Genomic DNA, 14,918 nt, shown 5'->3' on the forward strand with positions numbered 1-14,918 from the left:
AGGAAGAAAGGAAGAAGGAATGTGGATACAGGTGGTTCTGTTTAGACTGATGACTTCGAAGGACACAGGCATCTGTCTCTCTGTTCATCTGTATAAACGGCGCCAGTTACTATCCCTGACACACACCAAGTCCTTAATCAATACTTACTAAATGGATGAATAATTAAGATAGAAGAAGGTTTCAGCAACTCATCTTCAATTTCTCTGTAAAATACTAGCTAACATCCACTACAAGTAAAGGGGGAGGTGGTGGGGTCAGGGATGGATCAGGGTGGAGAAGCACTGAAACAGTCTCAGTAGGGAAAAGAAGAGGAACACCAGAATTACAGGGAGTCCCTGAAGACCAGCTGAAGAAAGAGAGTATGGAATCATGGTAGTGTCTGTTGGGCAGAGGCTGATCTTCTCCATCAGCACCCACAGGAGATGAAGAAGACAGCAGTTAGGTTTGTACATTCCTTCCAAGGATGGCCTTACAGTCAGGACAGGTCTTTATTATCCTCTGTTGCTTCCAGAATTTCCCTGTTAATCTCAGGATGTGCCTGTAGCCTGCAGTACCATCTCAAATTCAGAATTAATATTCCACCTGGCAACACACCTGCCAAGGTGTGTTCCACTTCACAGTACTCACAGCCTTAGTCCACTTGACTTGTCCTCTCAGCGGTAACTCCTTGCTGGGCAACATAAATGTAGCTCTGATAGCTCCTTCCTCTGAGGCCCCATTCACATTCACCTTGTAATGCCTTCCCTAGCAAGACATACCCCTCTGCACACCCTCTGCCAGGATCCCAGGTGTCTTCCCAATTTCCCTCTGGCCATCAGTTGACTTTCGATGCAAGCGAATGCTGGATTAGCAAAAGTTGTGGTTCTCTTGGTGAAACCTGCTCGATCCTAGTTGCGTTGTTTCCAGCATTCATCCAGAAACACGCATCAGACCCTCAAAACCAAACTGCAGCAGGATTACACGGTGCCTTTGTGCAAATTAAAGAAAGATGCCCCTTCCGCGCAGGCCAATTAGCAAAAACGTACCCCTGTGGGGCCAATGCAGCTCCAGCAAAAGTTTGGAGGAGCAGATGGTGCCTTTGTGTTGAGGAAGAGGTGCCCTGCCTCTTGGGAAGGGGCAGCTCTGAGTCATCAGGGCACCTAGGAGCAGTCATCAGAGCACAGGTGGGATATCAGCCCCACTCAGCATTTGGCAGGGGTCTTTGTGCAGAGTGGAGGCCCTTATAGTTCAAACCCTGATTCGTAGAAGGTTTTTACATATATGTATATCACAGTATAAAGAGATGATAACTACAGTGTCTCCACAGAGGGGGTGATTTTAATATACTGATTTCAGGTCATTATTTAAATACAAAGGTAGGGTTATCTTGCTTTCCTTTCCATTTCATATCCTTTATATAAAAGAAGACAGTGACAAAATGACAGTTTTGTAGTCTTGCTGTCACGTATCTCTTCTGTTTTATTCCTTGTTTAAGTTACCAAACTGAATGTTTTTGTTGATAAACGTGAGAGGAAAGGGAAAAGCCAAAACACTGCACATCTGAAAAAGCCCATTGTTCTGAATAATAAAACTGCCAGAGAAGGTAAATCGTGCGTCAGTGCATGAATTTATTTAAAGAAGATAAAAGACTTTGTTTCCTTAAACTCTCTAATAGAGACACTAAATCAAACCCCAAATCTGAAGCAGCAGATATTAGATGTCAGATGTGTGGGTCACTCATTCATCTCCCCCTTTCCTTGATAAAACTTGGCTCTGAACAAGGGGAAAAAAGCTGTTATTAAGATGCAAAGACTAGGTCTCAATCCTCTGGGCGTTGACAGCAGTGCCTGAAGTAGCAAGCCCTCAAGTGTTTGTGCATGGCTTGAGAAACTTGATGCCAGCGAGAGAATTTAAAGGGGAGGGGAGAGTGGATAAGGTAAGATATAACATGATTTTCTTCACATCAATCTCTTGTTTTCCCTCCAGATGCAGACCCAAAGTCTTTAGGAGTATATTTTGAAAACATCATGAAACATGAGCCTACTTCTCTTCAACTTTGCTATTTTTGAAATTGTCTCTGTAACAACTAAACAAATATTGTGACGAACCTTTAAAGTTCTAATGTTTTCATTGATTCCAGGTTAATGACGTGAAACCCTTCAAAGGTCACATTGATGGGTTTCTTTTGGAATTGTCCTAAAATCCAAATACGTATTTATAATTTCCCAACTGCATGAAGTTTGTGCTTATGTTGTGGGAAACAGTTTAGGCCTCTAAGTGAGGGGAAACAGTTTAGGCCCCAAACAGGCATTTTTCCTGCAGTGCCATGCCAATTCGATTTCAGCCGTCTGAAAAATTACTCAATTAAAGTCTATTTTCTGAACAAAACTGGTTGCCCATTCTGGAATAGCTCTCCTTCTCTGTGGCCTTTTCTGTGGGGGAGCTGATAAGGAGCTGGCTGGGCTGACGATGTGTGTGTGTGTGTGTGTGTGTGTACGTGTGTGTACGTGTGTGTATAAACACACCCTGAAGTTAATCTCCTAGTGTAAATGCTTCTGTACTCAGAAACTCTGTGTTGATGTTGGACAATCCTTGGGTGTTTGAGTTTTTGTTTTTTAATTACGCTGTTCACGCATTCACTATATATTTAAGTTGCACACTAAGTGTTAAATATCCAAAATGACTTAATCACAAAATGCATCTTAAAGCCAGAATTGGGAGAGGAGTTAGAGCAATTCAATCTTTAAGAAAAACTTAATGAATGCCTGCTGGGTGAAGCAGAGATGCCAGAATGAGACACAGTCTTAGCCTCAAGCAGTATACAATCTAGTTGGAGGACTGAGAAGAAGATGCAAATAATTATAATATAAAGCAGGTGAGATGAGTCATCCACGGGTACAAGTGAAGTGAGTTCAAAGGAGGGAGTGCTTACATCCTTTTGGAACTGCAAAAAATTTCAGCTAAACTTGGAAATTTAAGATTGGCTTGAAAGATGAGTAAGATTTTGACAGGCAAAAATATTCCACATGTAAGGAATAACATCAGCAAAGGTACAGGGAGGAAAGGACTGCATGGCAAGTACTTTATTTTGGTTGGAGAGTGTGGTTCATATAAAAGAACATTAGGAATGAAAACCAGAATTTACTTTAACCCAGGAACATTGCAGACCAAATTGGTGTGACGATAGAAACAAAAGAGGAGGCTGTAGCTGGTTCATGGAAAAGACTAGAACAGCAATGCAAGACAGAGAGAGAGAAGGAGGAACTTAGTTGTAGTGGTGACAGCAGGAAAAGCAAAGACAAGTATGAAGAGCTTTCTAAAGAACTTCTTGCTGAAAACTGGTAATATATTAGATGTGGTTGAAAAAATCCAATGACGACTGAGATGGAGCCTGGGTAGCCAGGGTGCTGCCAAACAAGAGAGACAGCAGAGTCCAGAGGAGGAACTGCCTGTGAAAAAAACAAAACCTTTTCGTTTTGAGATTTGATTCATCTGAATACTTGGCGCAATGGCCAGGAGAGGAGCTCTTTTTCTCTCAGATGAGCTTGCGTCAAAGTCATTATGTTACCGCTACGGATATAAAATCTGGGGGTCAGTGCTTAATGATGGAAGTTTAGATGGGAAAGTGTAGGGCTTACTAGAGGAGAGAGAAAGGCAAGGGCGAAAATGAAGTCAAAGGAAATACCAGGTAGTTGAAATGTCTAAGAAGAAGATGGGAACGAGGGGGCTATTTCTGGTGCTCAGGTGATCACGGGCAACACTGAGAGAATTTTTAGTGCAGAACTGGGAATGGGGTCCAGAAGGAAAAGTCCTGAGTGAGGAAGGAGAGAGACAGAGCTCTCCATCTGGTATACAGCTCCTTTTGTGACTTGAACCATGATTTGCTGTTAAAATGACCAGAATTATGTTGGCATTGACCAAGCATTCCAAGTTGCCCAGGGCTGTCCTGTTTTAGAACTGGAAGTCTGCTTCCCAGGAAACTCCTCAGCTCTGGGCAAACTGAGATGGTTGATCACCCTACAACTCCTACTGTGACATCTGGCACCTAGCAGATTTTTAAGTATATTATCTGTTGAGGGAATGAAAAAAATGCATATGATAACACCACAGCTCTGAGGCTTGGTTTCTTGATTTCATAAAGTGACATTAGTAACAGCAGTAACCAGTATGTATGGTTGTTTTGACAATCAAATTAAATAATGTACATGAGAACATTTGAAAAAGAAACCCATGAAACATTGTATAAATGAAGACAAATATGTAGGATTGTTTCTATTAATTTTTGCATATTCTTGATTTATGCATACTATAATTTGTTGACATTTTCGATAGTCTGCTTTTTTTTTTTTTTTGTCAACTAACCTCTCATTGTCAGTGATCTGATATTGGCACCGAAATTAGTAATTAATTTTGTTTATATGGTATCCAACACCCAAGAGCCTCTAGGCACCTAGCCAAATCCTTTCTTAAATATAGTCATTAAATGGAGGAAAAGAGCCAAGCTAAATTCCTAAAAGAGGCAAGTGAAAAAAAGAGCAACTGGCAAATGGGAAAAAAAGGTATCAATTGAGAGAATTTCATTCACTGTCTAGGGACAAAAATTATATCCCAAACTTAGCAGAAAACTGGTTGTATAAAGTTAGCTACCCATTCTCCTGACCTCTGGATAGAAGGATCCCTGAAACAGGGATTTTTAACAAACATTTCCAACTTTTTATTTACTAAAAACACAATTAGGCTTTTTCCACTTATCAAATTCTCTTGTTAAAGCTGGAAGAGACCTTGGAGATCATCTTGTCCTACTTCTTATTTGATAGATGGTTTTTGTAGGAAGACTCTGGGTAAATTTTTATTAACATACAGAAAACATAACAAAGTTTTATTCACACAGCTTGCCTAAGTGAAGCGAACATGCCCCTGTGAATGAAACTCTGCAGTTTTCTGCTGGCTCTGTCAGAGTACAGACAAGGAATGGATGAGGGTCTTTGACCTGATCATCAGTCCCTCCATTAACGTGCCAATTCTCTCCTCTCTACCAGACAGAAAACCTCCATTAACGTGCCAATTCTCTCCTCTCTACCAGACAGAACCACCGTCTCATGGACCTGGGAGATTCTGACTCAATTTTAACCCCCAAGGGCTGCACCTTGAAGACTTTTATTACTTGCTTTACTTTCCTTTGCCTTTTCTCAGTTCCTACTGCTTCTTTTTCTTTTTTCTATAAATAGTTCTCTATATTTCTAAAATGGTAGATGTGATATGAGTCAGAGAAATATCATTCAAGGACTTACAGTTTTTTTCTCTAAGAAATTCAGCACACTTTAAACTTCTCTTGCATTACCCCAACTCATATTGCCTTTGAAGATTTCCCTGGGAGACACCCTATGTTTGAAGTGTCCCTACATCTCAAATTCTATTTCCACAGCAATAAAAGAGTTTCTGAGATTAGACCTTCTCCACAAATAAGTTATTGGATAATTGGCAGAATGATTATTTAGTATTCAAAGTTTTCTGTCTAACACCACTGTGCTATGCTAACAGGTTTTAATAAGTTATATGCACAAATTTGACCCGGGTAAGCAAATTTGTGAGATGTTTATTCTACAGTGAGCCCTGTTATATAATGTCTGATTCTCTAATTGTGCTCTAGCTGTGCTGACCACATTAGCACTCTAATATATCAATATATGATATTATTAGCAAGGATATCTTGTTTGCAACATTATTTATTTTATGCATGTATAACTTGTCACTGACCAGCTTGTGTCAGTTTGTGACACAAAGACACCTCTCTTCACTTTCCCTAGTCAATTCTTAAATCCTTAAAATGTTACTGCTTCCAAAGCACTTCTATTCACAGTAGATGGAAAACATGAGGGTAACTCTGTGGGATTAACATCAAAATCTGAAGGTTGAAACACCAGTGTTTCGGCGAAGAAGGAAGATGCCAGAGTACTAGGAGCTCTGACATGACATCCTAAGACCCAAGTTCACTGCTGATTCTAACTCTTATTAGCAGTTTGACCTTAACTAGATGATTAACTCTGCTCAGCCTTAGTTTTCTTATCCATAAAATAGAAAAATATGTTTTTCAGATCAAGCAGGTAAAAACATGTTGTAAATAAATTATAGAGCAGTATACAAATGCCACATGTTATTAATTAGCTTCTCTTTGTACTTCTCATAATGCTTTTCCAGGTGCCACTAAATACCTTTCAATAAATAGTGACATGAAATTTCTACAATAGGCCAAATATAATTATTTCTTATAATTAGTCACTTGTAGGGAGCTGCGTATAATTTCACTCAATTTTATTTCTTAGAAGTGTACTGGAAAATCAGATATTTGGAAACCATTTTTTCCTTTTGGATATCTGGGACAAAACATTTCAAATAAATCTCACAAGCTAGGTGAAAGACTACCTTGTAATACTGGCTATAGATTTCTGAATGAGGGTTACATTTCATGCTAAAAATCCATTTTACTTTTGTAACTTTTTTTCCTTTTACAAGGAAAAATTTGGTCAAAATCCAGTTGTGTTCTTCATATAGTATTCTCTTAGACAAAATTTGGTCCATAGGGTTTGGATCTTTTCCCCTTTCAAGTAAACAAAACCAACTAAACACATAGTTATTTGTAAATTTTTTTCCTGTGAAATTTACAATTTATTCTACTTTTTTTTAATTGAAGTATAGTTGGTTTACAATGTTGTAATTTCTGCTGTAGAGCAAAGTGATTCAGTTATACATATATATACATATTCTACTCTATTTTATTTCTTTGGCAAAATATTGACTGTGAGGGCACTGCCTGGATGCATTTGAGAAAGACTGCTATTTTTAAGCTTCTTAGAAAAATTACTTCTGTTCTTTGGGAATTATCATAAGGGATTTATTACAGTAATTTCATTATGTAGAGTTAAATATATATACTGGGATGATTTCACACTTGATAAAACATAGTACCAAAATAGATTTAGATATTTCCTCAATATAAATAATCTCCCCCAAGTCCCTGATTTTTTGCCATTTTCTTCTTTCTCCACACCCCCCATGAAGGATTTCATTTTTTTTAACATATAAATTAACTGCATACAAGCAAGTTCTCCCTGTTTTAATCCCAGTCCCTGGGCCAAAACTCCTTTAAAATATAAATTGCCCTAGGATCTTTGGCTTTTACTTTCATATCAAAGACTTCCTTCTGAACCTATATCAATAATCATGCTGAGTGAACTGCACTGTACTCAGTTCATTGCCTACAGGAAAAGGGAGGATTTAGTTGATATTGTCTGGCTTTGGCTTGCTGACTAGAGATAATCTGAACTAGTACCAGGCTAGATCCTAGACTGAATGTAATGGACAATATTCTGCATTTGATTACAATCTTCTGTTATTCTCCTCCTCCTCCTCCTCCTTCTCCTCTTTCTCCTACTCCACCTCCCACTCCTCCTCTTCCATCTCCTCCTTCCTTTTCTTCTGTTTCTTCTTCTTCTTCTTATTCATATTTTTTTTGAATCCTCATTGAATGTGGTGGCAGATGGCATGTCTCTTAGTGAAATCAAAGGCATATGGCAAGCTGTTTTCAATAGTGCCATGCCACCTAAGTTGCAGAATTTATAGTTCAAAAGAAAAGAAAAAATAATGGAGCCTGTGATACCACGTTTCGAATGCAGTCACAGTGAGTACTTAATTCCCAAACACCATGCATTTTGTTTCTAAAATATTGTACGAAATCCTCTCTTGACGGTAGTGAGCAGTCTAGTTTAGAAATGTAGAAACTGGCTCTTAGATGGATCAGACAATTCTAAAAAAGAAACTAAAAAGGAAACTTTTGAAAAAGTCATCTTAATAGCTTAAGAGAGAATAGGAAATTTTCAAAAACAATGTTATCTATTTAAGAGAACAAATATACTCATTTTAAATGCAAAGCCTTTTGCCATTTCCTTTCTTTTTCTGTTTATTCATTAGATTATGTGCAGGGATCAGAAGCTGGGGTTAAAAAACTCTTTAAGTTATTTGTGAGTACATTTCATTAATTCTATATAAATAATTCATTTCAGAATACTAACAGTTAAAATTAAAACAGTCAAAATTCTAAGAACACCACTTCTACTCAGTATTTTTTTCCATATAACACAATAAGCCTAAGTCTTCCTAGAAGATCTAATGTTAACTCACACCATCATATCTCTCTGGAGTACACAGTTTTGCATGCAGAAAATCAGCACCATGCAACAGGGACAGCTGCTGTGATAGCAACCCTGTAATTGTCCTGGGCTGAACTCCCAGGAGAGTAAAGGAGGTGGGGTAGAGGGAGGCAATAACACCAAAGCTCAGAAAGACTCCATTTTTATGAGTATCTCCACATTTAATCTAGGCAGTATGTGTGTCTGAGTAATTCAGTGTTGATATTTGCTATTTTGTTAAGTAAAAGAATGCTGCAATTTTCTTTCCTCTGCAAATACATCTTTTCCCCTGTCTTTTAACAAAGTTATTATTGCTAACAAGTCTTATGGCTTTTGTAAAGCAAGTTTCTGAACTCAAGCTGTTACATCATGACCAGTCCCCACAAGACAGTGATAACCATCTATTTTCCTCTATTCAAATTTGACACATCTACCAGAAACCACTGGATATTATAAAGATTATCCCTTCTTTTCCCTCTCAGGTTTTTCCTCTTTTATGAACTACTAAGTACTTATTTCCTATAAGGTTCATTACACTTATCTTTATGTATCACAATAGTGATGTGAAAACTCAGAAAAGACAACCTGATGGACATTATATGTAGTGTTGTGCTCCCAATACTGCAGTGTTACTTATCTATACCTCTTCCCATGTGCTGTTTGTTGTATCATTTAGATATGCTAATGTACTTGCAAAAAACACCTTTATTTAGGATGAAATGCTTGTTACTCTGAAATTTGTTGACTGTTGAAAAAACCTATCACAGTGTCTCTGATGTCTGGTCAGTCTCTGCTGCCCAAATTTTGGCAGGTAGAGGATTAGTCTTCCTTTTTTATCAACTAGAATTATTCACATTGACATTCTGTCTTGTTATGATAAATCCTGATGGAATATACGTGGCTGTACATTTTAAGAACCAAATTAAAAAATGGCTATTTGAAACCTATTAATATTCTTTTTTTTAAATTTATTATTTATTTCATTTTTATTTATTGGCTGCGTTGGGTCTTTGTTGCTGCATGCCAGCTTTCTCTAGTTGCAGTGGGCAGGGGCTACCCTTCATTGTGGTGGGCAGGCTTCTCACTGCAGTGGCTGCTTTTGTTGCAGAGCACAGACTCTAGGTGCCCAGACTTCAATAGTTGTGGAGCATAGGCTCAGTAGTTGTGGCTCGTGGGCTCTAGAGCACAAGCTCAGTAGTTGTGGCCCACGGGTTTAGTTGCTCTGCAGCATGCGGGATCTTCCCGGACCAGGGATGGAACCTGTGTCCCCTGCATTGGCAGGCAGATTCTTAACCACTGTGCTACCAGGGGAGTCCTGGAATCTATTAATATTCTTATAGCATCATGGTTACAGGTAAATAATCTGAAGCTAATTGCCTGGGTTAAATTATAGGTCCTCCACTTATCAGCTTTGAGGCTTTAGGCAAGTTACTTGACCTCTCTGTGCCTCAGTTTCATCACTTATACAGTGGGAAGAACAATACTTTCTAAAAGAATTAATGCATTTAAGTACTTAGAAAAGTGCCTAACATGAAGTAAACACTAAATAAAAGCTAGTGGTTTACTTTTTAAGTACAGCACAGAAGGTAGAAACATGTGATTCAAGGCTCATGGATCACTATCATATTGTAAGTATTTTGTTGTCCCTGTAATTAACTTGTCATGGGGCAAGTCATTCAGCTCTTTGGACCTTGCTTTTCTCATTTGTACAAATGGGGATAATAACAGTTACTTTGGAGGTGTTTTTGTGGATATTAGAAATAAAGCATGTGAAACTCCTAGTCTAGTCCTTGGCAAAGAGTAGGCAGTCAATACATGTGTTACTAGTTGTTGTTACTCATACTTGCTAAGCTCAGTTCTCTCTAATGCACACGGAACTGATTTCAGAAGTAAAAAATATGTATGAAAACAGCTTTTCTGTATTTCTATCAAAAACAAACTTACGAAGGACATATTTAGAAAAATTCAGAAATATGGAGCAACTGATGGAGCTAATGTTGCACCTCTTTATCAATCTGTCCTGGCAAAGAAGGAGGAAGCTCAGGCCAAATTCCTTAGCTTAACATTCAGGCTGGTGCCAAGGGAGCCATCATCCCTGATGTGGGCTAAGAGCGGTTAATGTTGATTCACATATGGTTTTCTTTTTACTAAATGAGATTATTCCTTTGAAACTGCTGCATTCCCAAGGTCAATGAGAACTTTGATCTTCTGCAGGTGTGCCTGTTCATAGGGAGGTAGGATTCAGATGGTTTAGCACAGTGAATTGTAGGCCTTGATTTGGAAGAAAATAAAATTAAATAAAATGTTTGCTCTCAATTTTAAAATTAAAAGAATTTCAAGGTATAAATATAAATTTTTTTAGTGACCTCAGTCAGGAAACCTTAGTCTAAAAAGTAGAACAAAGATCAATATAACATATCCATCACATATTAGCTAACATTATGCATTATATAGCATCAGACAGTTTGCACTATTACGTTACAGTTTACATTTGCATTTTTCTTCAGGGAGATCTGTTTCCATCCTATTTTTGTTTATGTAAAATTTCTGTCTTGAGGAACAGACATATTTTAATAGTCTTCTTACTCAGTAGTTAGTTTTAATTAAGACAATTTGGTTACATTGAGCTAAAATGAATAACAGTCACAGAATTTTGTTTTATGTGTACATCATTAGTTAAAAGCTTTAGTAATTTTAAAATTAAGAACTTTAAATTGGCTTTTGTTACCCCTCTCTCCTCCTCCCCTCAAAAAACAAGAAAAGGAAAACAGTCACATAGACATATGCATGTATAACACCTGAAGAAAGTCTTTTCCTCTCTCTCTTTTCTTTTTTTCTTTCTTTCTTTCTTTTCCTTTCTTTTTTTTTTTTTTTTTGTATTTTCCACCCTTTTTTTCTCAAAAGACTGGATCTCATTTAGTGTTCTAAGTAAGTCATGATGGTGCTAAGGGGAAGGTAATTTTCAAAGTGCTGTGAATATCTATCTAGTGATTGTAAAACAAAACTCTGATTTTGATACCCCATTTTACCCACTAAGATATTAATCAAAGAGTGCAATACAAGGATATTAAAATAAATTTATAAAATAATTTAGTTTTTCAAGATAGTCATGTTGATTTGTTAATTCTGGGCTACCTTGTTACAATATTAAGTATCGCCAACCAAGCCTAGATAGCAACTAGATTTTGAGTGGCCTTCCTTAAAGTGTGGTATAGTGACCACCACATCAGAATCAACAGGGGCCCTTGTTGAAAATGCAAGTTCTGGACCCCCACATGTGACCTGTGGGATCTGATTCTCTGTAGGCTAAGCCCCAGAACTGTGTATGTTTAGCAGAATCCCAGATAATCCTTGTGAACACAGAGTTTGAGAAGCAATTGGTTAGTATCTGTAGCTTCCACCTTCTTGATACCCTAAGTACAACTGAAAGCTAGTTGTCAGAGTGAAGATTTTCCAGCACAATGGATCTCATCACTGGCTACACACTAGAATAACCTAGAAAGCTTTCTAAAAAATGTCAGTGCCTGGACCTGGACCTGGACCTGGACCTGAGGGGGTTAAGAACAATGCTCCTTGATATTTCAAAACAACATTTAGTAATTAAATATGCAATGGCTTGTACCATCCTCTTTTTAAGATTTGACGAAGTTTTTAACCTCCAGTTCCACTAGATGTTCCACAAAGGTCATATTTTAGAGTGCGTGTATTTTCTCAAATAATGGTGCTGGCACGTAGGAGTAGTTAAATAATACTCTTTGCATTACAGAAATTGGACTGGAAAGAAGAAAAAAAGGGGATAGTGAGTGTGGGATGAATCAATTTTCTAAACATGGTGGTCGCCTAGAGGGGTTTAAACAATATCAAGTGAAACAGAGGGAAGCCAATGCACTGGACAGGGACCTGGAAGTTGAGAGCATGTGATGAGCTTGAAAGCTGAGGGTCAGTGCAGGTTTATTTCCTCCCCAGGGGACTGTGGAAGAGGGTCGTGACCATTACCAGCAAGACCTGTGGGGGAATATCGGATGCCTTGAGGAGCAGGTACACTGTGCATCTCAGACACCCGGGCTTGTTTACACCTGGTGGAAGGAGATGAAATTCACAACTGCCCGTGAGCATACATATCTATTCTGGCTATCTTACTAAATATGCTTCATATAGCAATCTAATTTTTAAATGCTGTTTTTCTTAACTTAAAAAAAAAACAAAGCTGGTATCCTAACAATGGCCAGTTGTAGGGATTTAGATTTTTTTTTTTTTTTTTTTTTGGCGCATGGGCTAAGTTGCTCCATGGCATGTGGGATCTTCCTGGAGCAGGGATCGAACCTGTGTCCTCTGCATTGGCAGGCGGATTCTTAACCACTGCACCACCTAGGAAGCCCCAGTTGTAGGGATTTAAATGATTTCGTGTGTGTGTGTTAATTTTAAGAGGTCTTTTTCCTCAGTTTCTCCAAATGTTGCTTTGCCTTTTGTTTCTTGTTGCTTAATCCATAAGTAGCAGTTGTTAAAATTTCCTAACAAGACAATCTGTAGATTACAGTCGCCCCTGAGTGCTTAGTCTTTGAGAGATGTGACTCTCAGAATTGTAGGTTCTGTTGGACAAGGTATTGGCTAACCAGCTGATTTTAACTAGAGTCAGAACTGAGATGCCTGAGTGTTCATAAATTAAACATAAGAATGGTTGGAATTGTTGTTTGGCATGTGGTGTAGTTCACCTAATGGTGAACTAAGGAAACTCTTTTGAGGAGGTGGGCAAAGAACTATATATCTGTTCCTAGGTTCAGTTTTAGGATGGATTACTTATTAATTTTTTGGCTACAGGATTATTTTATGATGGTGGCATTTATGACTGTCCTGGTGCAAGTTGTGAATTGGCAAGTCGGGGATATGATTCAAGTGTTAAGTAATGAAAGAAAATAGACTTTTTTCATTGTTATTCAAATAGGGCAGAAGAAAAGGCATTACTTAGGGACACATGCAGTGAAAAAGCAGTATTATATGTATACATGTCATAAAGTTATACCGGAAACGCAAGAGCTACAAAATGCTTCCAGAAATTCTTAGTGGAAATTAATAGAGAAGATGAAGAAAAGTACCTCAGTCTTAATGTCTGCATGTGTGTGTGTGTATATGTGTCGTACGTATATTGTGAACTTAAAATTTTGATACAAGTGGGTAAATTCATTCTTATAAAAATCACTGAATCCAGTTGAGTTTAATTCATGACTAGAACAGCAAAGAAAGGGGATTCTTTTTCCAAAGAAGCTAAAATTGCAAGAAAGAAATCTGTTTTCCTGAATACAACTGTAATTATGATGACTTGTTTTTCTTTTTCTGGTTTCAATTCAAAGGTGACCAACCCTTGGACATTCTCCTCAGTGGAAAGCAATATATATACCTTTTTAGTTTATTTTATATGAGGCATTTGGAAATTTAGCATTTTAGCCAGAACCTTATAAAACAAATAAGTCTACTCTGGACATTTGTTATATTCAAATATTTAAACACACTGTATGTATAATTTTATATAAACTCTAAATGAAGAGCTGTGACTGATCTAGAGTCTGAACTTTTAGATTATACTTAACTTTTTATTAAAGCTTCAAAACAAAAGGTCTGATACACTTGAAAGTAACAACGTTGTAGATTAACTACACTCCAATTTAAAAAAAAAAAAGCTTGGCATTTTAGCACAATGCACATAAAGTCTTGCCTCTTCTCTCTCTTCCCCCACCTCCCTCCCTGCACACCCTGGGTTCCAGTGTACAATATTTCTCGTGGCTCCATCCCCTTGGTGTAGGCGTCACGTAGCTATCCCTTCTCGGTAGGAGGAAAACCTTGGCCAAGCTCCATTTTCAGAAGGAAGATGGAAAGTACAGCCAAGTCACCCATTTGCACAGAAAAGCGTGAGCAAAGACTTTACTTACACTTTTCAAATAGAAAGAGACGATCCCTTGGTCAGAGAACTGGCATTTTAACAACATGTCATCTGTATTTGTTACAGGTGAAAATCATATGGAAGTATGGCTTCTTTCCTCCCAAATCAGAAGTCTGATTTCTTTCCTTTAATCTCCACTCCAAAAACTAGTTGCCTCTGAAGGAAACATTACCTTGCGGAGGAGTGCTTTCTTCTTTTCCTTTTAATTTTTTCCTTTTTAAAGTAGGAGTTGGCATCTGGATGCCTCAAGCTGCCTATATCCCATGTAGAACTACAGCTGTTCTCTCTGATAACTGGAGAAATAAAGAACAAGAAATTGCTAGACACTTGGAGTCAGCAAGAGACAACGTACTGTTATTATTTTAATTACACAGGGGTACTATTCATATTGGAATTGTAATATAATATTTTTTAAAGTTCATGGTATTCATGGAAAAATACCAAATATGTCATTTTCAGTAATCCTAAAGGTTACCAACAGAGCAATGCTAACACACATAAACTAGGAGAGAGGGAACAATGATGATTGCCATAGTTTTTGAAGCTCTGTCTTAAAGTCAGTCTAACTGGGAGATGAATGCAACAAGAAGTAAAAATTAAATACGTTCTTTAGTTAATTCTGCATCATATTATTCTTTTCATGATCACTTTCTATTATGAGATTTGTATCTAAAATTTTGCATACATAACTATACTATTTTTACATTGTAGAGTTTCTCAAAATATAATTTTATTAGTAAGTTATCATTACTTTGGGTCCATATCTGTATTTGCCTAAAAATTGATGGTTTAGACAACTGGATTAAGTTCTACAAAA

The sequence above is a fragment of the Hippopotamus amphibius genome, chromosome 6 (genome assembly GCF_030028045.1).
Source record: "Hippopotamus amphibius kiboko isolate mHipAmp2 chromosome 6, mHipAmp2.hap2, whole genome shotgun sequence".
Lineage (NCBI taxonomy): Eukaryota > Metazoa > Chordata > Mammalia > Artiodactyla > Hippopotamidae > Hippopotamus > Hippopotamus amphibius.